This window comes from Diceros bicornis, chromosome 1 (assembly GCF_020826845.1).
Source record: "Diceros bicornis minor isolate mBicDic1 chromosome 1, mDicBic1.mat.cur, whole genome shotgun sequence".
Classification (NCBI taxonomy): Eukaryota; Metazoa; Chordata; class Mammalia; order Perissodactyla; family Rhinocerotidae; genus Diceros; species Diceros bicornis.
The window spans coordinates 9,469,462-9,495,350 of NC_080740.1; the positions used below are offsets into that span (position 1 = coordinate 9,469,462).

At 41.0% G+C, this 25,889-nt stretch overlaps 1 protein-coding gene across 1 annotated transcript in view; it reads left to right on the forward strand.

Moving 5' to 3' along the window:
• The window catches only part of RASGRF2 (Ras protein specific guanine nucleotide releasing factor 2), a 214,842-nt gene that overhangs the window by 134,332 nt on the left and 54,621 nt on the right, over window positions 1–25,889 (forward strand). The window lies entirely within an intron of this gene.

A 25,889-nucleotide genomic window follows, 5' to 3' on the forward strand; every position in this document is an offset into this window, starting at 1 on the left:
CTAGTAGGTACTATCTGTGTGAATTCTTTCTACATTGAAGTAAGACTAGAGCGATGTTCTGTAGTGAGCATGAACCACCGTAGTAATTATATGTATCCCATCTGAATGGAAATCTTTGCAGATTGGTGACATTCTACTTCAATGTTTTGCCACACACACTGCATTGGATGTGGTCAGGCAAATTGGGGTATTTTTTGCCGCAAATATCCCAAACCTTCTCCTGAAAGTCCCATCAGCCTAACACAAAACATAACACAAAACACAAGCCTATAATTGTAATAACATTGATGTCTTGTCAATCCAGTTGCCTTCTATTGTTGACTACATTCTATAACAATGAACATTTCTTTGGTGAAACAGTAAAGGAGTCTTCGCCATACTCCCAGCAGAGCTGGTCAGTCAACTGCGATGCTCTGAGACCCTCTCCTATCTTTCCTTATCACAAGCTAGTCTGTCTTTGGAAAAAGTGAAGTACAGAGCTTCCTCGCCGGTTTCACTATATACACATGGTTTGTGAGGGAAAATAGTTTTTCGGTTAATTCAGGGGGAGCCCATTTCCTCATTTGCTGGAGGGCGGGTAGGAGGAGGTCCTTGTTTTCATGTGCGAGTGCAGTCAAGTTCTAATGAGCTTTAGAGAATGGCTTTCTGACTTTGACTTGTCCATGCATAATGGATAGAGCACAGAGGATAAAGTCACCAAAACAGTCCAGTCTTCCTCACTGAACACTGCTGCTTCTGCGGCCTTTCTTCCTGCTTTGCTGCCACTGTCTCCACGCACCGCTCCCCCCCCAACCTCCCTGCAGCCAAAATGGCTGCAGGAAGAAAGCTCTCTTCAGTGAGTAGGGTGGACTGCTGACTGATCACAGCCAGTGTTGCTAGGCGCAGGGTGGCCTGATCCTGCTCTTTTCTTACAGTGCTGTTGATGTTGCCTGTAATGCGGTCTGGAGCCTCATGATTCAATTTTAGAAATAAAGGAGATAAAGAATGGGATTTGGCGGTGTCTGTGGCCCTGCGGTAAAGGCAGCAAGTCGCATGTGGGTCAATTGCAGTGGCTAACGGTGGTAAGAAGGGGGGTCTCTTTTGGAGTGGAGACCAGTACATTCCTAGGGCTCAGCCGCTTAGGGGAGCTGGCCCTGAGGGGTTCCACCTGCTTGAGAGAACGTGGCAGAAGAGCTCGAGTTCATACATTGCTGAGGAAGGTGAACTCAGAACAGAAACAGGGAAGTGCTGAGATCATGTGGAGGACATATTGACCAGCCAAGGAGAGCATGGTGTTGCTCTGGGAAGGGCTAGACCCCGAGGGACAGGTGTTCAGAGGAAGGAAGTCTAGATAATGGTTAACTCTGAAACCGAACTTTATGTCCCCTCTCTGAATCAGGAGTTGCTGAGCTGAACGCACCCTAGGACCTGGAGAGTTGCAGAGGTGAGCAGGAAGGAAGGTTGTGTAAACAGGTGAACACCTCATGCTGGCATCAGTCTTTGCAGGCCTCCTGTCTGCTGGTATGGCTGCATTATGGGCCCACCCCGTGGTGCGGCTCTGCTGTGTCCTGGCCCATAGCAGGAAACAAGGTACCACCTGGCCATGCCATGCAGTCTGCAGAGTGGGTTTCCATGTTTCCAGCTCCTCTTCAGGTTCCCTCCTGCTTTAATCCTCTCCCACCTCTCTACCCCCACCTCTGCCCCCATCACAATACACAGGAATCTGGCAACTCTGGTGTAGAACTGTCAATTAATGATTGCACTGTCAAATATTCACCCCAGGCGTGTTAAGCCATTTCTGTTTAATTATTGCTTGGAAGGCTTTCTTACTTCATTAAAAGGAATTTCAAATTTAACAAGAGATGGACAGAAAATTTTCTTTGCAAGGAGGCTAGACAAGATGCTCATGCCTGGCCCTGAAGGCAGAGAAAGCTGATTTTATTTGTTGAAGGTGGCCTGGGATCTGCTCAGGGTTACCAGCCTGGCCCCTGGGGTCTAAGCCTGCCTAATTTCCACATACACTGGAAAAGCCTGGGTTTTTTTCTCACTGGTTTCTTTTTAGGACCTAGATCCTGCCTTTTTCAAAGATGGATCAGTCTCTTCCTGCCATATCATGCCCCCTTTGCTTGTAAATCAACAATAGTGCCTCTGTTGGATGGGAAGAAAAGCCTGATTCTGTGGGTGTGATTGCAACACTAAGTCAATTCTTGTTAACTTCACATTACGAAGATTGAACAGTTTATGTTTGTCTGCTGATTGGCAGCCAAGTTACATTAGGCCCACTTATGGATGGATCCAGAATTTGTGGGACCTAACCCTTACACATTTACCACAAGGAAGAGAATATGAAATTACAAATACAAACCTTTGGGGCACCTCCCAGGGCTTTGGAAGAGGCCCATACACACTGAGAGACCCTGAAGCTTAAGCTTCATTGGCTTCCTGGTAAATCTGTTTATGGGTCCAATCCAGATCGTTCTTGGAGTCACAGCAGCTTTAGGAAATTTTGTTTGTTGGGGAGTGGGAGTGGGGGATGGGACCAATGATCATCAATTAGTCAGATAAGTCCCCTTTTCTGTGGTGGAACTTTATACAAGGTTGAGATGAAGGACAATTGATGGGGTCTGGTGTGCCCCACGCTGGTGGCAATGTATTTTCAAGCATCTGCTCAAATTTGGGAGCTAGCATTAAAGTAGAAATTAAAATGTGTGCATTCAGATGGCTGCTGATACAGGAAATCTGCAGGTGCAGTTTGGATATAGTTATATGAATAGAAATGCAAATCCAGTGAATACACATATCAGGACACATTATGGTGCTTATTATACACCTGAAGCTCTGGGATTAATTATAGAGTTTATGAAATGATCTAAAATGAAATATGAAAGTGTGAGGTGGGTTATTTTTACGAGAGTAGAAATAATGGCAATGGAGGTAATACAAGCAACTCTTGATTATCTGTGAGCAGATTATATGTTTTCCTGTTCTGTGCAAGTCAAAGTAAATTAACAAAGTAGAGGAATGGTTGAATGCACTTATAGGAAGATTAATGGCACAGTTACAATTGCTTAGAGAAATAGTGAGTTCTTTATTGGTGATTACTTGGTACTTGTAAAATAGATAATTCATAATCTGTTTTCTGTCACACGACTCAGTGGATCTGAGCCTGCTGTGAATTGGGCTTGGATCCATTTTTAAAAATACTGATACCTGGTTCCACTCCCAGAGCTTCTGACTTGATTGATCTGGGTACATCCTGGGCATCAGGATTTTTAAACATTCCCCCGCTGATACTAACGTGGATCCAAGGTGGGGAACCACTGGGCTAGATGGAGGAGGTGTGTTTGTTCCTTCTCTGGTTGAGGCATTCCAATTTATTTCCTTGAGGCCCTGACCCCTCTAGACTATGTTGTTTTCTCCTTAGGTGAGACAGAAGGCTAGCGGGGGCTGGAGTGGGGGATGCCCTTCCCCAAGCTGGTATAGCTCTGGCAGTCTTTATCCCTGGAGAGTGGACCTTTGTTATGGAGAAGGCTCTGCGCATCTTTCACAATGGCGCTCTTCCCCTTTCGCTGCAAGAGCCATGAAGAGAGCTCTCTCCCTCCTTACTGTGAGAACCTGGTGTGGTTCCTGGAGGTAAAGCTCACAAAACTTGGGGGGCTCCTAAGAATGCGGTCCTCAGCAGTTTCCCATTCTCACGCTGGTCCACATGCAGCCTCTAGCACTTCTTCAAAATGACCCTCCAAGTGTTGCTGCCAGTTACTTCTGCTCCAGGTAAACAGGTTTCAGCAGTGTCTCTCGGGATGCACCTGTCTCTCCAGGTTTTGGGGTGATCGTTTGCCCTGCAACCTCAATTTTCTGATGTGTCCGAGAAAAGGCATTGGTTTTCAGTTTGTCCAGCTTTTTCTTGTTGTAGGGACAGACATGTCAACTTCCAAGTTCTTTACATGTCGCAACTGAAATGAGAAGTCTTGCTTGATGGAATTTTTATAGTGATTATATTGATTCTGCAGGTCAATTTGGGGAGAATTGCCCATCTAAACAATATTCAGTCTCTTAGTCTGTGAATGTGGAATGCCTCTTCATTTGTTTAGATCTGTTCTCATTTCTCTCAGCAATGTTTCAAGTTTTTCAGCACATGAGTCTTGCATTTGTTTTGCTGCGTTTAATGCTAAATAACTGACTCTTTTTTTTGTTAGGTTTTTTTTTCTTTCCTACTAGAGGTATCCTAGTTTGGGACATATTTCCTATTCGTTTTTTCAAAATATATAAAAGACTTTTTCTCATTATTCCATCAAAGATAGCTAGTTGAATTTTGGGGGATAGAATGTATCAAATTTGTATTTTTGAATAAAACCATTATTATTACTATTCTTAATGAAAATAAAGAGCTTTGGCAAACCAAATTTAAATTAACAATGATTCCAAGCCTTCTTTTTAAACACAAGCACACTGCCTGGAATTAGAATTTTGGAACTAAGACGTTACGCCTTCAGCTGGTGTGAGCCTGCACAGCAGCTCATGTCAGGTGGCCATTGCATCCTCTTCCTGGGAAGAGGCCCCACAGCAAGCTAGATCACATGGAGCCTCCTCTGCTCATCATATGTCTTTGATATGCCTTCCAAGCAGACCCAGATCCTGTTCCAGCTGGCCTGGGCACCCTCGTTCCTGACCACATTGCACTGCCAAGTTCTCTTCTTTGTGCTGCCCTTTCCTGGGCTCCACGCAGACATTCTCCTCTATTACTGTCTCTCCTCGGCGAAGGTACAATATGGTTGATTGTGCCTGTTCACTTCTTTGATCCACTCATATTGCTTAATTGCTACTTGATTGCATTACAGTTCATCCATTTCAGGGCCAGGCAGGTCCCCGAAGTGGGGGCTGGAGAGCTGATGCCATGCGTAGAGGGGGCAGCACTGCTCCTTTCTGTCATGACAGAATACAGACCAGGGCTGTCATAGCTGTTTTCTTTCTTTCTTTTCTTTTTTTAAGAAAAACCAGGAATCTGGGTATTTATGTGAAAGCTCCTTTTTTGAAATGTTGGAAGGGAATTCATACTCTTTAAAAAATACTGTCCATGGCAAACAAAATACTTCTGTGAACCACATTTGGCTGTGAGCCACCAGTCTGTGACTTTAGATTTACTATAATCACTCACAGCTGGAGTGTAGGTTGATGCAGATAAGATTTCCTGAGACAAACCTAATTACCAGCAATGGACCCCTGAATGTCCTCAGTGCCCGCCCCCGATGACTTCCTATTCCTTCTACTGGGCTGTTTGACAGAAGGTCCATCTCTTCTAGTCCACTGTGGTTTGACCACTTTGCTTTCACAGGGTAATCTTATCTCAAAGATCTGGAGGATGCCTCATTGTCACCCCTTACCACGGAAGGGACAGTGGGGACCATATTTCTCCATCTTATTTTATAGATTCTGAATGAAGTGTGAGACCCATAGTGGTGGAGGGCCGAGGTTCTCAGTTCCTGAGGATGAGGCTCACATCTGTCCACCACCAAATCACTGCTCTCTGGGCCCTGATATGGCCCCCAATCCACATTTACTTCAAAAAGGAAGACTCTCACTATCTAATGATGACTCTGAGTAATCATACAACAAAAATAATCATCATATAAGACTAAAAGATGTCCTGGTTTCTTGGACTTTTTGGTTATTTTATAATAAATGCAATAAGGAAAATAATAATAGGCATATCAACACTACAAAAAACTGAAAATCATTACTTTGAAAAGTTAAGAATAGTAGACAGCCTCAGTAATATGTAATGAAAAATGAAATTTCTCAGTGAATTTTCTGCTGAGAGAAATAATCAATGATAATGTTGTGATTATGTAACGTTGCATCAGCTCCATGCATTAGAAAGGATGAAATAATCTTTCAGAGTAGTATGTCAAAGATTAGTATGGTAGTCGAAGTAATTTATAGAAATGTACTGCTTTTGCATGGTTAGTGATGCAAATTAGCCAGGTAAACTGAGACTTAAAACTTCTAAAGTCCATAGTAAGGGAGGAATGGGCTTTTCATCTGCCGGGAAACTGTCCCCTTAGAACACAGGTCCTTATGTGTTCCTGGGTCTACACAACCAAAGAGCATCTGTTGTAGGTTGTTTCTCTTACCAGCATTTGTAGCCTGTGGCTTCACAAGTACCAGGGAGACCTGAGGAGGCAACTTGATAACATGTAGTTATCCTGTTTTATTGATTGTGAATGCATTATAATTGTGGGTAGCGTTTGCAGAGGGCCTCTCAAGGTCACACACATCTTGCACACCCGTATCCTATGCTGACCTGTTGGACATTTCTGTATACAAATTGAGTGGTCGCACTTATTATCAACATGACAATAACCAGAACAGTAAAGTTACATAATTCTGTAGGGTATACCATACACAAAGCACTATTCTAAGCTTCACATTTGTTAACTGATATGTGAAGTAGTTACTATTATTATACTCACTTTCCAATAGAAGAAATTGAGATACAAAGAGTTAAGTGAATTGCCTAAGTTCACATAGGTAGTAAGTGGCAGACAAATCCTGTTGTTGGGCTCTGGAGTCTTCTTTTAACCACTACCCTAGTTGTTTGGATTTCATCAGTACTGTATTGCCTTGCCCCAGTGGGCACTTGATGTTTAAAAAAGTAAATGAAGAGAGGCCCCACAGGATCTATTACCAGTCCCAGCATCTGCCTTACATATATAGGGCAGAGCTGGAACTTCTTCTATGGGTTTCTGCAGTGCTGCCATTTTGTTTGGATAAGTACATGAGCATTTCTGTTGGGTGATCTGGTGGTTTTAAAAATATGACCACAAATTCTTTCATACTCCTCCCTTCAAGAGGTGGAGCTTAATTTCCCTTCCTTTTGGTGTGGGAAGGACTTAGTAAATTTCTTCTAACAAATAAAATAAAGCAGAAGTGATCATGTGTGACTTTGGAGCCTAGATCATCAAAACGCACAGTGGGCTCCATCTTGGTCAGTCTCTCTCTTGGATCACTTGTTCTGGGGGAAACAAGCTTCCATGTTGTGAAGAGAGGCCCACGAGGCCAGCAAGAAACTAGGAAGCAGGGTTCCTGCCAACAGCCTTGTGAGTGAATTGGAATTGGATCCTTCAGCCCCAGTTGAGCCTTCAGATGAGTGCAGCCCTGGTGGACATTTGCACTGCAACCTCATGAGAAACCCTGAGCCAGAGCCACCCACCCACTTATGAAATCTTGTCCTGAAGAAATGCTGAGATAATAAGTGTTTGTTGTTTTAAGTCTCTAAGTTTTAGGGTAATTTGTTATGCAGCAATAGATAACTACTCCAGGTGGTGTCATGAGAGCCAGTAAACCTTGGCCAAATTATTGATAATCAAATTGAATTTAAGGAATATATTTTCATTTTGGGAAGAGAAGCATGTCTACGTTATTCCCTTTGGGACAGAGCACCCTTGGCTTATTCCCTATCAAATATTTTGAAATCAAGGGGATAGATCTAAAATTAACATGTAGCTTAAATCTACCTTACATTTCAACAGTGTTTCTCTTCTCTCTTCACCTGTAGTTCTCTGAATTGAATAGAATGATTTTTCTGCTGTTTGAGAGCTGAGAGCAATTTGATTTTAACACAACTGTTGCTTAGCAATGGGAAGAAACTTAATGGCTCTCCTCTCTTCTGCAAACTGAAAGGAGCCTCCCTGTGTAGCTATTGTCTGTCTGTAGTGCTGAATGTAAAATTGTAATTATCGTTTTAAGATAAGATGGACGCTCGCCTGTGTGACACATCACACTTACCCTAGCATCTCGGCTACCCAAGGGGTTGCGCTGTCCCAGTTTGAGCCCCCTTTGCAGAAAAGCTGGTCTCTGGGAATTGTGGGGCGTTTAGAAGTCAAAGACAAAGCTCTAAAGAAGCTAGTAAATTCCTCGTTGGTTGGTGGTTTGTATTCCCTATATACTGTCTTTGTGATTTGGGACCGAAAACTTGGCTCTTGAAATGTTGTGATTAGAAACTGGGTGTATCAGAGAAGGGGCTGTGGAGAAGTGGGGATTCCAAAGAAATGCTGGGGAGTGGGAGAGGGTGGCAAGTCTAGCTGCCACTGACCTTGCTATGCAGCTCTGTGGGAAAGCCTTCTAGAAATGTCAGCTGCTTAGAATTTTTAAACACAAGGTCTAAATCCAATTGTTCATCACAGAGGTTGGTTTTGAGATTCAGAAATCTCTGCCCAAATTAAAAGTGTTATTCTTTCCCACTCTGTGGACTGATGATACACAAGTCTATTTGATTTTGTTTAATCTTCAATTGGTTATGTAGGTCTTTCCGTGAGTACCCAGTGCCATACCAGGTACTGTGGAAAGATAAAAATAAAATATGAAGCATTGCCTCTCCTCTCTAAGAACTGACAATCCAGGTGAGGAGATTAGATAAACAGACACAACGTAAATCTCAAATAATCAAGATGTAAACTCCAGGATACTGATAATAATCAGTATAATTATCGGCCATGTTGTTATACTATGGACTTCAAGACCAAGAGAAAATGTCACATTAGCAAAATAACAAGGCTTCAGTGCATGACCCTGAAAGAAAAGGTTAATATAGTTTCAAAGTATTTCATACACTCTTCCAATTAGTCAGCTTTCTCTGAAAGTAGACTTTTTTTTTTTTTTTTAACTTTGAGGCAATTTTTTCCTCTGGGTCTGCAAGTTATTCTTTATGGGTGCACACTTCCTGGCATGTGTAATAATCTTAGGAATTTAGCTGGTATTAGATTAAGTGGAAGCAGCATCTGTCATACTGGACTGAATTAATATTGCCAAGATTTCTAATGTGCATAATAATAAGTGATGAAAATCTTACACTGAACCAAATTATATTTCACTGGCTTCAAAAATCAGGAACCATAAACCTACAGAAAACTTGAAATAGAAATAGTTGAAATAGAGTAAAATAATAGTATCGTGATGTGTTTTTGTGTGGGTGGGTGTGTTTTTTTTTTAAATAAATGTAACAAATAGTCATGGAGGACCAAACATCTCCTTTTTCAGATATTATTGGATTGTCAGCTGTAAAGACTCTGAGGTTAGATGTATGATTATGCATTTGAGTGGCAACAGCGCAGGTGATACCTCCCTCTAGTCTTCCTCTTTCCAGACTTTTCCGTGTGCTTGCTTCTAATTTTCAAAATTCTGTACACAATTCAGAATGAATTCAAAACAATTAATTCAAAAACTAAAAGCATCTTAGTCAAGATAAACCTTCATCTGGCAATTAATGTTATGCTGCCAGTCAGTTCTCTTGATTTCTGTGGGTTTTTGCATAAAACAAGCCACAGCCCCTTTGGTGGCAGACACCCAAATGCCAACAGTTTCAGCAAAAGCTGGAGTCTCCAGCCTCTGTCTTACCTTCCTCACTGCAAGGTTAACGATTTGTAAGTGGTGTTCTCGTTCTCTTTTTTCTATCCTAGCATTATGGATTTATGAAGACCAATCCTGGGCCTTATGTTTGTATACTGCCTTATGATTTCAAAGCCCTTAAGTATGTAATAGCCTGTGTGGCTGTCGCAACAAGCCTGGGAAGTGGGAAGGCAGATAGTATCTTCCTCTTCTAATATATAAAGAGACAGGCTCGGCAAGGTAAAGCGGCTTATTCACAGGCAGTTATAAATTGCAAGAAGAGGACCTGAGACCGGGTCTCTGGACTTCTAGTCCAGTGCTCTTTCTATTAAACCAGGTTACTTTTGTAAAGTGGAATTTCAGAGCCATATACCTCTGATATTTCAAGGGACAGTTGAACAATTCATTGGTATCCAATTAATTAATTGGTCTCCAATGATTTTAATTATCAATGATCTTCAATATGAATCTCCACTTCCTTCCTCTCAGACTCAGTCACTCCTTGCATATAAGGAAGGTCAAGGGCAGCTGCCTTTTATTCCTGGTTTCCTTTGTGTGTTTCATAGTTTGTGTTTAATTTCCCAGCAGGCCTCAGGGCCTAGCACCAAAGCATTCCTGAGGAGGGTACTTGGGACTGATTGACACACAGAAAGACATTTTTAGGATTTGAACATATTTCATTTTTCCCTTAAACACTTCTTCAAACAAACATCATGACAAGTAGAAGAAACCCCTGAACTCACCAACCAGATTTTACTTATTTACTTTGTCATTTTAAAATCCACTCATCATGCGTTTCTTTGAAATACATTCTGCCATTCAACCACCTTTGATGGTGACTTAGAGGTAGAAGCCTCTCATTTTCAAAGATTGGCTGCCCTGTCATTTTTAAACAGCCTTATTGAGATTCATTTCATATACCATACAACTCACCCATTTAAAGTGTACAATTCGATGCTTTAGTATTGCCCAGGTGTCTTTAGTGAACTTCCAATCTTGGTTTTGAAAACAGGCTGCCTACTGTAGAAACAGTTCAGTCCAGATCTGTGACAGACTCTGAGTGTCTGGTCTTGTTTGGCACTGTGGGGTGGGTGGAGCGTACAGCTAAGAAGCCCCCTCGCCCTATGGGGAGTTAACAGTCAGTCCTGAGGATTTGAGCTTCTGTTCTTGTCATGTTGAAGGCGGGAAGAAAGGCTGTGTGCCCCTTCCCAAGAACAGTGCTTGCTGGAGAAGTGGCCTCTGATTGGTGGTGTCTGGTGATCTGGCAGTGGGAGGAGAAGTTATTCAGGGAACAGGGGCCGTGAGGGCCTTAGAGACAGTGGGGTATCAGTGAGGGCAGTTAAGAGTGACTCTCCGAGGAGTCAGGATTGAAAAGTGGTCAAGAGGGTAGATTTTGGTGTCAAATAAACCTGCGTCTGAGTTCTGCCACTGGTCTAAGCTGTGTGGTGTAGGGCAGCCTCTCTGCGTATCATTTTTCTTATCCTTAAAGTGAGGGTAATGTTTGTACCTGCCTCATAGAGTTGTCATGAAGGTTAAATGAGATGATCCATGTGCAGTTCTTGGCTCAGCATTTGGTACCAACTGAGTGCTCGATGAATATTTCCTGCTATTATCATTGGCTGTTTCCTTCACATGATTTAAGAAGCTTCTTGAGAACCGGGCCTGTTGTGTTTACCCTTGATCTCCAGCCTCTCATCATGACGGACCAGAGCGTTGAACTGAAATGAATGCATTCCCGTCACCCGTTTATTCTGTCTGTATCTTCCTGCCTTATTATTTGCACATGTGTGTGCGTGCATACATACACCTACACACAAATGTGCATGGTACCCGGCCACACACACACACACACACACACACACTGACTGTTACGTGGGCTAGAATTAGTCAAATAACTGAAAAAGAGTATTAATTGTGTGTCATCCCATGGTAATCCGATGAAAGGAGTATAATTTCTGGGCACAATCAAGAAACCTAGAAATAACTTTGTTAAATGAGTCTATGCTATATAATGGTATTCACTACAACAGATTCTTGTGTATAATGACAGATAATTGGGGAGAGAAGAGGCGAGAGGCTCACCAGTATGTTTTTATAGGAGATGCTTAGGACTTGCACTGGACTGTTCCGGAAGGAGAGAGAGTCTGAGAAATGTTAGTATAGACATTTTTGATGGACTATATATAGAACACGGTGAAAGAGAGAGAAGCGATGCAGATGCTTAAATTGCAAGTCCTAGGCCTGAAAGACTAAGTTAACAATATGATAATGATCTCAGTTCACAATTAGCTAAGTGTTAGGTGTCAGCAAGAAATCTAAGTGGGGAGAACCAAGGAGAGGGGACTAGATCTGCTTCCAAGATGAGCTTGTCCAGCCCCTCACCCCTGGAGAGCTGTCCCCTGATCTTTATTTATGCTTCACGTCATTTTGGCAAGGGCTTGAGGCAGGTCCCTGGCTGCACCTTGAGTCAGAAGACATTGCCCGGACTCCATTCTGGATAGAGTGCAAGGGAGGTGAAGTTTTCAGTCCATGGGGAACTGGTATCTTAATAATAAAAATTATGTTGGCAGGGCTGGCCCGGTGGCGTACTGGTTAAGTTTGCGTACATCGCTTCGGTGGCCCGGGGTTCGCACGTTTGGATCCCAGGCATGGACCTACATACCACTCATCAAGCCATGCTGTGGTGGTGTCCCACATACAAAATAGAGGAAGATGGGCACGAATGTTAGCTCAGGGACAATCTCCCTCACAAAAAAAAAAATTATGTTTGCAACTTTCTGTTCTGAAAGTGTCACACATCTCAGTGAAAAATTCTTGTGCAAATTGTTGTCCTTATCAAAGACAAGGTTATGTGACATGGCTTTTGCTTTCGCGCACTGGCTGTACTTATTAGTGGATCAAGGGATCAGTGCTCTGATTGCCTGTTGTGTACAGCCTCAAGTTCCAGGTTAAGTCACTTACTAGATCTTTTGGACATCAGTTTCCTCACCAGCAAAAAAGGAATAATCATATCTAATTTACAGGAGATTTTGAGAATTAACTTATTTTTTCAGCACAGTGATAATCAGAAGGAAAGGTGCTACATGAGGACAAATTTGTAGTATGACTTGCATGATGGCTAATGGATTAAGCCCCATTTCCTGGTGCCCAGGACTTATTTATGGCTGCTTCCTGCCCATTGACACTTTCCTACTGCCTAGTTGACCAGTGCCAGAAAGAGATGGTTCTGTTGGATATAAAGAATTCTGAGAATGGAAGGGCAGGGAGTCTGGGATCAAGGAAAACATCTCCAGTGTGACTGAATAGCTCCCAGTAGCTGTATTTCACCTACTGTGGTCAATTCTAGTATTTTCTTAAACAAAGATTCCTTGAGGCTTCCCTTGACACTGCCCCAGCCATGCTAGTATATCACGTGTCCAGCTGCTGGAACGGACATTCCCATGGATGATTTTCATAGGCACTGTCTTGAGCCATACCTAGGGTTGGACTCAGCCATACTGGTACTATGATCATATACATCCTCCAGAATAGTTTTCAATGTGGTTCAATTCAGTTTATGATTTTTTTAGCCTTGATTAATTTTTATGTGTAATGATTATAAGACTTTATCGTTTATGTTGTGGTACTGGACACACTGGGTTTTTTGATAGTCAGAAGGATCTTTAGAAGTAATGCTAAATCTATGGAACAAAGAGGTATTTTTGTTCAAACCCAAATAAAGATTTTGGGTACTAAACTCAGCCTTTGGAAAATTATTGCGAATAATTTGAAGCTGTCACCAAAACCCTCAATACTCTTTTTGCTAATGTATGAAATAGTTTCACATATCTAAAAAGAAAAATGGATACCCAAATTTAGGTTATCCTTTCTCCTTTCAAACATAGGTAAGTTTTTTGGTGGTGTATGACTTCCTTCCCACTACAAAGCTATCAGATTTAGAAACAAGGGTGACTTTATCTATTCCAGATGAATATTTTAAGATGTTTTATTTGCCAAATTTTTATATGCTTAAAAATAATATGGCAATGGTGGGGTGAAGAGCTTAGCAAATTTTCTTCCCAAAAAGCAATGATAAAATTGGACAAAATTATCAAAACCAACCGTTTATGGACTCCTAAAATCAACCACAGGCATATAAGAAACTGACAAGCTTTTATTCAAGAGAAACTACTGAACCACAGGTAATAACAGTGGGAGTCTATGGCATCTTAGCCTGGGGATGCTCTCCTCCCCTCATTCCCAGCTCCTTCAGTGTGGGACAAGCTGTGAAAACCAGCAGCTTTGTTGTCAGAGGGTGATGACTTGATTTAGAGCAGGGGAGAATGTGGAAAAACCTGATGATGTTGGGTGTTGTCAGAAATATTGGTGACCTCAGTGGCAAACAGACAAGGAATACCAACATTGCAGCTAACCTGAAGCTGTGATTCTGGTTGGGGCATAGAAGTAAAAAAAAACTAACAAAGAAATTAGAATTAAAATGGTACATTATAAAATATTTATCTGACACAAAAGGAGGCGGTATAAGATGAACAAGGGAATAAAAAAGGCATTAGACATTGTAGTAGGCAGAATAATGGCCCCCCCAATATGTTCACATCCTAATTACTATAATCTCAATATGTTACCTTGTGTAGCAAAGGGAATTAAGGTTGCACTTGGAACTAAGGTTGCTAATCAGCTGACTTTCAGATAGGAAGCTTACCTGGATTATCCAGCTAGGCCTAATATAATCACAAGGGTCTCTAAAAGTGGAAGAGGGAGGCAGAAGAGTTAGTGTCAGAGTGATGCAATGTGAGAAAGCCTCAGCTGGCCATAGCCAGCTTTGATGCTGTAAGGGGGCCATGAGCCAAGGAATGCAGGCAGCCTCTAGAGAAAGAAAAGGCAAGAAAATGGATTCTCCTTTAGAATCTCCAAAAAGGAGCACAGCCTTGCCAGCATCTTGCTTTTAGCCCGGTGAGACTTGCATCAAACTTTAACCTCTAGAACTGTAGGATAATAAATTTATGTGTAAGCCTCTAAGTTTGTGGTAATTCGTTACAAGAGCAATAGGAAACTAATACAGAATAAATAGAAAACACATAGCAAAATGACAGATGTAAATCTGACCATATCAAATTCCATTAAATATGAATTGATGAAACATGTAAATCAAAAGGCAGATATTGTCAAATCATACAAAAAAAGCAAGATCTAGCCATAGCTATAATGAGACACATTTTAGATTAGAAAACACAAATAAGTTGAAACTAAAAGGATGGAAAAAGATATTCCATGCTAACAGTTATGAAAAGACTGGAGTGGCTCCATTAATATCAGGAAAAATAGAATATAAGATCAAAAAATATGTTACTAGAGGGAAAGAGTGATGTTTTATAATGAAAACATGGTCAGTTCTTTAGGAATACATAATAATTATAAATGTATGTGCACCTAACAACAGACCCTCAAATACCTGAAGCAAAAACTAACAGAATTAAGAGGAGAAATAGACAATTCAACAGTAAAAATTGCTAACTTCAATACCCCACTCTAAATAATTGGTAAAATAACTACACAGCAAATCAAAAGGATATAAAAGACTTGAACAACACTATCAACCAACTTGACCTAATAGACATTTATAGAACACTACACCCAATGAAAGCAGAATATATATTCTTTAAAGCAAATATGGAAATATCTCCAGGATAGACCACACATTAAGCCATAAAACAAATCTCAATAGCTTTTAAAAGATTGAAATTACAAAAGGTATGTTTTGAGATCTCAATGATATTAATTTAGGAATCAACAACAGAAATAAATTTGGAAGATCTCAAATATTTAGAAATTAAACAACACATTGCTAAATAACTCATGGATCAAAGAAGAAATCACAAGAGAAATTAGACAATATTTTGAAATGAATGAAAATGAAAACACAACATATCAAAATTTACAGTGTGCAGATAAGTATCTTTAGAGGAAAATTTATAGCTTTCATTATCTATATTAGAAAATAAAAATGATCTCAAATCAATGTAATCTTCCACCTTAAGAAATTCATAAAAGGAAAGCAGACTAAACTCAAAGCAAGCAGAAGGAAGGAGAGATTAGAGCATAAATGAAATAGAAAACGGAAAAAAAAAAAAATAGAGAAAATCAATAAGGCCAAAAGTTATCTCTTTGAAAAGATCAACAAATTTGACAAACCTTAACTAGATTGATCAATAAAAGGAGATAAGATTCAAAAATCAGAAATGAAAGCAGGGACATCACAACCAATCCTACAGAAATTAAAACAATGATAAGGAAATACTATGAAAAACTTTATGCCAACAAATCAGATGAAGTAGATAAATTTCTTGTAAGATGCAAATGAACAAAACTGACTAAAAAAAGAAATAGAAAATCTGAACATCTCTATAACAATTGAAGAAATTGAATTAGTAATTAAAAAATCTTTCCCCAAAAATCCCACACCTAGAGGGGTTCACAGGTGATTTCTACCAGACATTTAAAGAATAAATAATGTCAGTCCTTCACAAAATCTTCCAGAAAGTGGAGGAAAAAAAAAACCACTTTCCAATTCATTTTATGATGCCAGTATTACCATGATACCAAAATCAGACAAAAATATAAGAAGAAGAGAATAGCCCTCATAGCCCTCATGAGTATAAATGCAGAAATTCTTAATAAAATATTAGCAAACCAAATCCAGCAACTTATGAAAAGAGTCAAACACCATGACCAAGTGTATTTTATCCCAGGATTGCAAGATTGGTTTAACATCAGAAAATCAACTAATGTAATACATCATATAAATATAATAAAAGATAAGAATCATATAATTATCTCAAAAGATACAAATAAAAAATTTCATAAAATCCAACCAAGAAAGTAGGAATAGGAGGAGAATTCTTTAGTCTGATAAAAGAAAGGCATCTATGAAAAACAAACAGCTAACGTCATACTTAATGGTGAAAGACTGAATGCTTTCCTCCTAATATCAGGAGCAAGATCAAGCATATCTTGCCGCTTCTATTCAACATTGCACTGGAGTATCTTTTCAGTACAATAAGAGAAAAAATAAAAAACTAATATAAAGGCATCCTTACTAGAAGAAAGGAAGGAAGTAAAACTGTCGTTATTCACTGATGACATGATCCTCTATGTAGAAAACCATAAGGAATCCATGAAAAAGCTACTAGAACTAATGAACAAGTTCAGCAAGGTTGCAGGATACAAGATCAATATGTAGAAATCAGTTGAATTTTATTTACTAACAATGAACAATCCAAAAATGAAATTAAGAAAACAATTGTATTCACAATAGCATCAAAAAGAATCAAATACTTAGGAATAAATTTAACAAAAGAAGTGCAAGGCTTGTATGTATAAAGCATATAGAACATTACTGAGGGAAATTAATGGAGAGATAAACCAAGTCCGTTGATTGGAAGACTCAATATGCATAGCTTTAAAGGTATTTTAGAAATCTCAGCAAGGTTTTTGTTTTCTTTTTTTTTGGTAGAGTGCTAACATTTCTATGGAAATGCAAAGGACTCAGAATAGCCAAGACAATTGTGAAAAATAAGAACTAAGAGGACTTCTAATTCCTGATTCCAAAACTTAATAGAAGACTACAGTTAGCAGATAGTATGGCACTGGCATAAGGATAGTCATACATATCAATGAATCAGAAGTAGGAGTCTAGAAATAAAACCTTACATTTATGGTCCATTGATTTTCTATAACGGCACCAAAGCACTTCAGTAGGGGAAAGGATAGTCTTTTCAACAAATGATGCTGGAGCAATTGGCTGGCTACATGCAAAAAGATTAATTTAATCCTAAATGTAAGGGCTGAAATTATGAACTTCAATAAGTAATGTCAGAGAAAATCTAAGTGCATTGGACTGGGCAAAGAATTTTTAGATACAACATCAAAAGCAAGTTCCACAAATGAGAAAAAAATGATAAATTGGACTTCATCAAAATTGAAAACTTTTGTGCCTCAAAGGACACCATCAAGAAAGCGAAAAAGACAACCCATAGAGAAATGGGAGGAAGTATTTGCAAATTGTATATTTGATAAAGAACTTCTATCCAGAATATATAAAGAACTCTTGCAACTCAATAAGAAGAAGACAAACAAACAAAGTAAAAATGGATGGAAGATTTGAATAGATATCTCACCAAAGAAGATAAACAAATAGCTAAAAAGCTCGTGGAAAAATGCTCATTAGTCATTAGGGAAAATACAAATTAAAACCACAATGAGACACTACTTCATACCCATTAGAATCACTGTAATAAAATTGACAGAAAGTAACAACTGGCAGTGAGAGTGTGGAGAAACAGGAACCCTCATACGTTGCTGGTGGGAATGTAAAATAATACAGCCACTTTGGAAGACAGTTTGCTGGTTTCTTAAAATGTTCAACATAAGCTTACCATAGGATCCAGCAATTCCACTCCTGAGTACTGGGCATCTACGCAAGAGAAATGAAGCCATATGTCCACACAAAGACTTGTATTTGAATGTTTATGGCAGCATTATTTATAATATCCCCCAATTAGAAACAATCCAGATGTCCATCAACAAGTGAGTGAATAAACAAATGTGATATATTAGTACAATAGGATATTATTCTGCAATAAAAAGGAATGACTGATACATGCTACAACATGGATGAACCTCAAAAATATTATGCTAAGTCAGGGTCAGCAATGTTTTTTTAAAAGGTCAAATAGTAAATATTTTAGACTTGAGGACCATATGGTCTCGTGGCAACTTCCCAACTCTGCCCTCTTAGTGCTGAAGCAGTAACAGACAATCTGTAAATGATTGGGTGTGATTGTGTTCCAGTAAAACTTCATTTACAAAAACAGGCAGCAGGTAGTTTACTGACCCCTGTGCTAAGTGAAAGAAGCCAGATGCAAAAGACCACACATAGTATGATTCCATTGATATGAAATGTCCAGAATAGATAAATCTATAAAGACAGAAAGCAAAACTTGGGAGTGGGAACAGGGATTGACTGCAGTTCGGCACTAGCGAAATTTTTGGGGTGATGGAAATATTCTATAATTAGATTATGGTTATAGTTGCACAACCCTATAAATTTTCTAAATATCAGCGAATTGTACACTTAAAATGGATAGATTTCACGGAATATAAATTATATCTCAATAAATGTGTTAAAAATTATGTATATTTTTATTTATTCCTGTTTCTGTTGTTTTACTGGCTTAGCCATTTTATCCTCATATTATTACTTTTCAGTGAAAAACTTATTAGTGACTCTAGTGCTCAAACTAAGAGCAATGCTTAGAGAGTTTTATGGGTGCCTTGTAACTTTGAACTCTTCCCTCTAGAGCAAAAGTTGGTATGATTAGGTGAGTTCTTTAGGAACTCTCCCAGGGATCTTATTATAAGGAAAACACTAGTTAGAACTCTGGAGGAAGCTTTATGGCATCAATGCCACCATATCCAGAACCAAATGTCAGAGACTGTGGTTTTGGAGGTGGATAAGAAAGGAGCTTTTAATTGTACGCATTTTCTTCCTGCCTTCTTTAAAAGTTCTTATAATATCTAACCTAGACTAGAGTAGGTTAATTCATCTGATGTTTAAGGAATTGTCCATGCCTTTTGAAGATTACTTTATGCTAAGAAGAGAGCATTTATGTGTGCCAGTTGTCTGCTGTGATCATTGCATTCCCATCTTGTGATCTGAGTCTCAGATGGGTCAAAGACTCAATTCAGATTTCGTCTTGGGATCATTGCATAATTGCCCACTGCATCTTACCAAGAGAGTAAGTTAGCAAAGTGTAGAACTATTGGCATTTCTGATACATAGGCAAGCTCTCAGAGCTAAGAATTATCTTGCTGGTGCACCACGGTCATACTGAGAGGAAGATGGCCACGTGATGAATGGTGCAGTGATCTGCTGATTTGGTTTCATTTCCCTCATCAGAGAGCATTTCTGAGGTGTGATCTTGAAAGAAAAACAGCCTTTTCTCTGGGCTGATGATGGGGAATAAACTCTAACGAATGACCTCACTGTATGATTGAGATGCTATTAAATCCTCGCCCTTAGACCTGAGTATAAGAGCCAGCTCTTAGAATCTTCAGGAGCCAGAGGCAAAAATGTCCCTCAGGAGGATGAGCTATTTATCAGTCATAGGCTTTTATAATTTGCTGAGCTGACTGAACATTATACAGCTGGAGAGTCTACCTCTTAGACCAAATATAAATATTGTTTTGTCCCTCCCTGTAGCCTCTCTCCCCCTTGTATACAAAGATTCCCATATATGAATTGTGTGCAAATGATTTGATGCCTTATTTAAATCCTCGTAACGAAGGTATTATTATGAGCGTTATCGGCACCAGTGAGCTTGCTGCCAGTGTGTTAGTCTGATGTACGTAATCATCTTCTACTTAAATTCTTTCATTTTGTCAGTGAGCCCTTTTCTCTGAATCTGTAGAACGATCCTTTGCAGGGTTTTAGTTTTCATTTAGATGAGAGGTCAGGTTCTGCCAGGCAAACAGAGACAGAGACTGGCTTTTTAAAACTCTCCCAGACTAATTGTCTTCTAAAGATGGGCTCAAGAGTGCCTAATTCACCCAGGACTGTCCTCCAGATGAGAGAGAAGCTTCTGTGTGGTCTCCTTACCTCTGCTGGGATTGCTTCCTCCCTTCCTTCCTTCCTTCCTTTCATCGGGGACAGAGGTGGAAAGGAATTGTGATCATATGAGGATTTATATGGAAATTATGCAGGTCTGTTAGAAGGCAGGGTTCAGCATAGCAAAACTGAAGTGCCTCTGAATGTGGAATGTGTGTTTTCATTGAATGCCAAGACTTGCTCAGGCGCTGTCCCCCTCATCTGCCTCTGATGTCTGATGGGAAAGGTAGCTCCTGGTTTCTGATTGCAAATATTGAGCATCATGGGCTAATTCCTGGACACTTGGCATTGGGCACTTGCTATCTGTTATCTTCGAAAGTTTGGTTGTGGGGAACAAATTAGCTATTTATCTTGGGAAGAGATTTATTATAGGGAACTGGGTCCGTAGGGAGGGCTGGAGGAAGAGGCTCGAGGCTGGGCTTCCAGGAATCACTTCTGGGACACTGCGTAGAACTGACCCACCAGGGGCTGCTGCCTCTGCTGTCCTTGGATGGTAGGCAAACCGGAGATCCCTTTGGCAACTGCTGACCTAAGAAGACATCGACTTCGCTGCACAAGTGATCAGGAACCTGCTGCCGCCTCTGGGAGGCTGCCTCTGTGAGCGGGGACGCTGGAAGGCTGCTGCAGAAGAGTCCTGGCCTCCACGGCCGTGCCTGCCAGCAGAAAGGCTGCTGCAGCAAGAAATAGCCTCTGCCTCGTTCCACCTCCAGGCCCTGAGCAGATGCTCTAATTTGCATTCAGACTTTGAGTTGCAGGCGAGTCTGGGAAACACAATTTTAGCTTTTGAGCCCACCAGTCCTAGAGTACAGGAAGGAACACCTCTCCATCTAAGCCTTTTACGTGTAATTGATGTGCATTTTTAACTGTCTTAATTCAAATACAGATGTGAATATACTGAAAAAATGTGCAATAATCAGAGAGTCAAATAGGCACATAAGGTGCTCTCACAAATTTAAATGCCCCTCTGTTGACCCCCAAACTCACTAAAATATCATTAGGCAAAGCAATGTTTGTGCAATAATATGTGGTCCGTCTACAAAAGAAACATGCAATTAAAGGGTTCGTGTGGGACCCAGTTTATGTACACATGAGTGTACACCAAGTCCTGTGCTGAGAATAAGGGGCCCTTTTTTTCCGACCTGGGGAAAGTACAGATGTGATGTGTGTCCCAGCATGAGATGCTGTGTAGTCAGGGAGCTAGGCTGGCTGACTGCACCAGGAGGTATCTGTTCATTTGAGAACCTTTGGGACATGGGGACATTAGAGCTTATGACTGCTGCAGTCGTATCTGTAGTTGATGAGACTGAGACCTATGACATTGGGCAGTGCAAAAACTACCTCATGAGGTTATTGTGGGGGTTAAATAAGTTAATACGTATAAAGTGCTTAGAGCAGTGCCCGGTGTATAATAAACACTATATAAGTAATTGGTATTATTATTATATCATTATTGTTTTCTAGAAAATGGAATAATTGTAACTTACAGGATTGTTGTAAAGCTTAAATGAGCTTAGTCCCTGGCGTAAGTAAGCACTGAATGAGTGTTAGCTATAACATAATAATCATAATCATAATGTTTTAACGCTTAGAATGGGGCTTTCACTGTAGTCTATTTCCTCAGGTCTTTTAACCCAGGGGCCTCCTGTCTCTGAAGAGTAAGACAGAGTTGCTGGCTTGAATTGGAGAGAAGAGCACAAGGATCATCTTCATTTCTTCAGGACAGGGCATTTTCTCAGCAAAGTGCACATTTGCTGCATGGGTTTAGTATACTTTACAGTCTTTCAGTAGAACCTCAAGTCCAAGAAGTTAGTTTACTTTTCAAAAATTATTTTTCTAACCAAAATGACTTCGCACCACACTTATTCACTGTGTGAGTTAAGGTCTCTGCCCTTAAAATTGAGCCAAGTTTGATGAAAAAATAAGTCAACCTTCATGAAGTTTAGGAATCAATATGGTTCATTAATTCATATTTATCTTAACCAAATACTTTGATCTGATTTGGCAGAAAATATTTTTGTACAAGTATCTGGTAGACTGTTGAATCATTTCTAGACTGTTGAATCATTTCTGGGAAGTTAAATAGAACATACTTTCAGAATTTGTGGTTTTAAAAAAGGACTTTCTCCGGCCTGATGAATAGTGACAGTAATACAGACTTAGGGAATGGAATTCTTGGGGAGCTTCTGGTACCTTCTGGTGGTTGCATACCAATTAGTAAGTGTTGGCCTGATCAACAAAGTACGGATTCTGGAGGGAAGAATGATGAAATTCCTCTATGGAAGTTAAAGTCCTTTGTAGACAAGGTGAGGCAAAGAGGAACTTGGAAGTTCTCAAACACGTTTTAAGCATCGTTAGTAATCTATTTGAAAGTTTTCAATATTGAGCATCAAGTAGCCATCTTCCATTGAAATGATACAAATAGACTTTGTCTGAAATACTCTGCAGAGACATGGAAGACAGGCAGGGCCGATCCCCAGCAGGGTGGAGGGTACCCCAAGGATGGGGCCCAGTGTAACTCTGCCTTGGTGTGCAGGGCATTTTCCTGGGGCTGAAGGTTTCATTTCTGTGTACAGGCCTCTCTTCTGAGTCCTCAGTGGCTAAATTGGAAGTACTTTACGATGCCTCAAGTCTTGTGGTTACAGACCCTGGGGAGGATGGGATGGGAGAAGTGTGGTAAATTCCAAGGCAGGGAGGTTCAGGAACCTCTTGACTCAGGAAATACCAAAGTCTTTCAATAAATGGAACCAGTCTATGTTGGTATATTTATCCACAAGTGAAAGAGTGTAAAAATTCTTGGATTTTAAAAAATAAAAACAATTGAACAGATTGACTGAGTCCGCACTGCGTGTAAGGCCCTTTGCGTGCAGGGACACGTAAATGTAACCCAATGTCTCAGGCCTCCAGCATGGGACCTCAAAGTAAGGCCCGATGTTTTCTGATACCTGAATTAAAATAATTTAAGAACTGCCTTCCCCTACCTTGCACCCAATAAGATTGTCAATGGAAAGTCCATCTTTCAAAGATTTCCTTGGGAATTCTTTCAAGAATTCCCAGTGCTGTTTTTTGCCCTGTCCTTGCTTGCCTGCTGGTGCTCCTCTAGGTCAAATATCATATCTTAACTAAATCAAAGCCTCACCCAGTGGTCTGAGGTGCTCTGCTGCTGATGCAGAAGCTTTGGCCAATCCACAGAGATGCTCGTGTGAACCCCATTCTCTTCATGGCCACCCTTGCGCCTGGTGCAGATCTCTGCCATTTTGTCCAGACTACGTGCCTTACACCTTCCCTAAGTCCTGGGACTTATTCTGGGGCACCTTACTCTGAGGTCACTGAACCTCGAAGAAAAGAGATGGAGTTGTGGTCTATTACCAATCAGGGGGCCTTATGTAAACTCAGGGATGCAATCAGATATATGGAGTTGGCGTTGCCCAACTTTACCGAGAAGCACTCAGGACCAAAGGATTATTGGGACAAGGTGACACTTCACTCCTCGTGCCGAAAGCCCTTGCCTGCTGATAAATACTCTAGGGCTACCTAGGATAAGCAAGAAAGACACAGCCTCCATTGCCACATGTGAGGGAGTGGCAGCGTTGAGGAAAGGCCTTTGTAAGCAGAGAGGAGGGATCCATGGAGATTGAGGTGCTAGAGGAAAGATGGGGGAAGGGATGGGGACAGGTAAACGATGATGCTGGAGAAGGGAGTGTATCAGACACAGAGTGGGAGACCTGAGCTTTGTCCAAGGAGACACTGAGGAAGGGACCTTAGAGGCACCTAGGTAACCTCATCATGTTACCAAAGAGGAAACTGAGACCCTGAGAGATGAAGGGACTTTCCCAAGGCCACTCAGTGAGATAAGCCCATTAAAAGATCCCCAGTCCGTTGTTCCTTCTACCACATCTCGCTGCCCTCTCCAGGGGTGAAGGAAGAGAGTGAGGATGGAATGGCAGAGAGATTTGGAAGGAAAGGAGAGTTAAGGTGTCTCCTGATCTCCCTCATGAGGTGACTGCAATCCTCAAGTCACAGGTGGCGAGGTGTGCTGGCAGTGAAGGATCCTGGCGGTATGCACCTGGAGTATTGCCATATTACGCTGTGAGCAGCATTATGAGTTTGACGTTGCCCTCAGTGGCTAAGGTGATGGATCCAGAGCTGTTGGCATAAGGAACCCTGGGGTGAATCACCGAGCAGTCAGCATTGTTAAACTGGTTCACCGGAGTGGAATTATACAGCAAGCTGCTCAGAATCGGTCTGAAATCCTGGGAGGCTCTTTAAACTGCACACTTCACTACACAATCGGATGGCAGTGATATTCTCCTCCGTGCACTTTCTGTAAGTTTCAAAGTAGGCACAGAATTTAAAATGAAAGGCCACAGAGCAGCTGCAGGCCTGAATGCCTGCATTTTGACCCTCTGCCTCTCTGCGGCCGCCCCTTTTCACATGAGGAAAAGCAGAAGCCTTGCCTGGCAAGTTCGGATGGTGTAATCAGAGACACGGGGTATGGAGCAACCAAGACCATGACTGAACACTGACGGGAGCAGATGGACTTGGGAGTCAGACAGAGTGAAGCCGCTCTCTGGAGTCTCCCAGAATTGTGCTGCCTGGACTCTATTTACGACTTCAGATCTCAAAGGGGCATTCTGCACCGCCAAATGATCCTAGAAAAGGCACTTTCCTACACTCCAGGAAGACCATTTCCCGTCTTCTCTCTTCAGATCTCCACACCCCTCTCCAAACTCGGCTGATGATCTTGCCTCGTATTTCATAGTGAAAACAGATACAAACGGTCAAGGATGACCTCTTTCCTCCACTAATTTCACCAGCCCACTGCACTTGGACTCATCCTCTGCCTTCTTCCAGTGATTCTGGAAGAATCATCCTTGCACTGCTCTTGGGTCAACCCCTACACTTTGCCGCATCCCATCCCTTTTCACCTCCTCGAGAACTTTTCTCATGCAGTTACCCTTTTCTCCCTTATCCTCAGTTTCCCCCCCTACCCAGTCATTCCCCATCAGCATGCCATCCTGTCTTTATTTCACCCATTTACCAGCTACTGGTCCATTTCTCTGCTTTTTGCAAAGCAAAATGTCTTGAAAGAGTTATCCATGCTTACTGTCTCCACTTCATCACCTTGGACTTTTTTGTAAATAGTCCAAGTTATTCTCTTGGACTTTAACTCTGCCACTCCTGAAATGATTCTTATCTATGTCACCAGTGTCCTACATCTTGCCGAAGCCAAAGCCCGCATCTTAGTCAACCTCTCCGCAGCATTTGACACTGCTGGTCACTTCCTCCTTGTTGAAACACTTCTTTTCCACTTTGCCTCCATGACACCACATGTGCCTGGTTTTCCTTCCACCTGACTCTCCTTCCCTTTTTGGTCTCCTTTGCTGGCTCCTCTTCTACTAAATCTCTACTGGTTGTGGGGCCACAAGGCTCTGTCTGGACTTTTTCCCTGTCTACACTCTCTACCTAAGTAAGCTCATCCAGTCTCAGGATTTTAAGTCCTATTTAAATGCTTGATACTCTCTAATTTATATTTCCAGTCTGAACCATTCTACTTGAGTTTCAGGCTGTTATGTCTAATAGCCTCATTGATATTGCCACTTAGATGTCTGCAAGAGACATCTTTCAGTTTAAAATCAAACTCTTGACTTTCTCCCCCAAACCTACCCCTTCTCCATCTCAGGAAGTGGCATCATCATCTACCCAGCTGCTCAGGCCCCAAACAGTGGAACCATTCTTGGTTCCTCTCTTTCCCCCAGACCGTGTATTAGTTTCTTAGGGCTGCTGTAACAAATTATCTCCAATGGGTGAATAAAAACAACAGAAATTTGTTCTCTTGCAGTTCTGAGGCTAGACGTCTGAA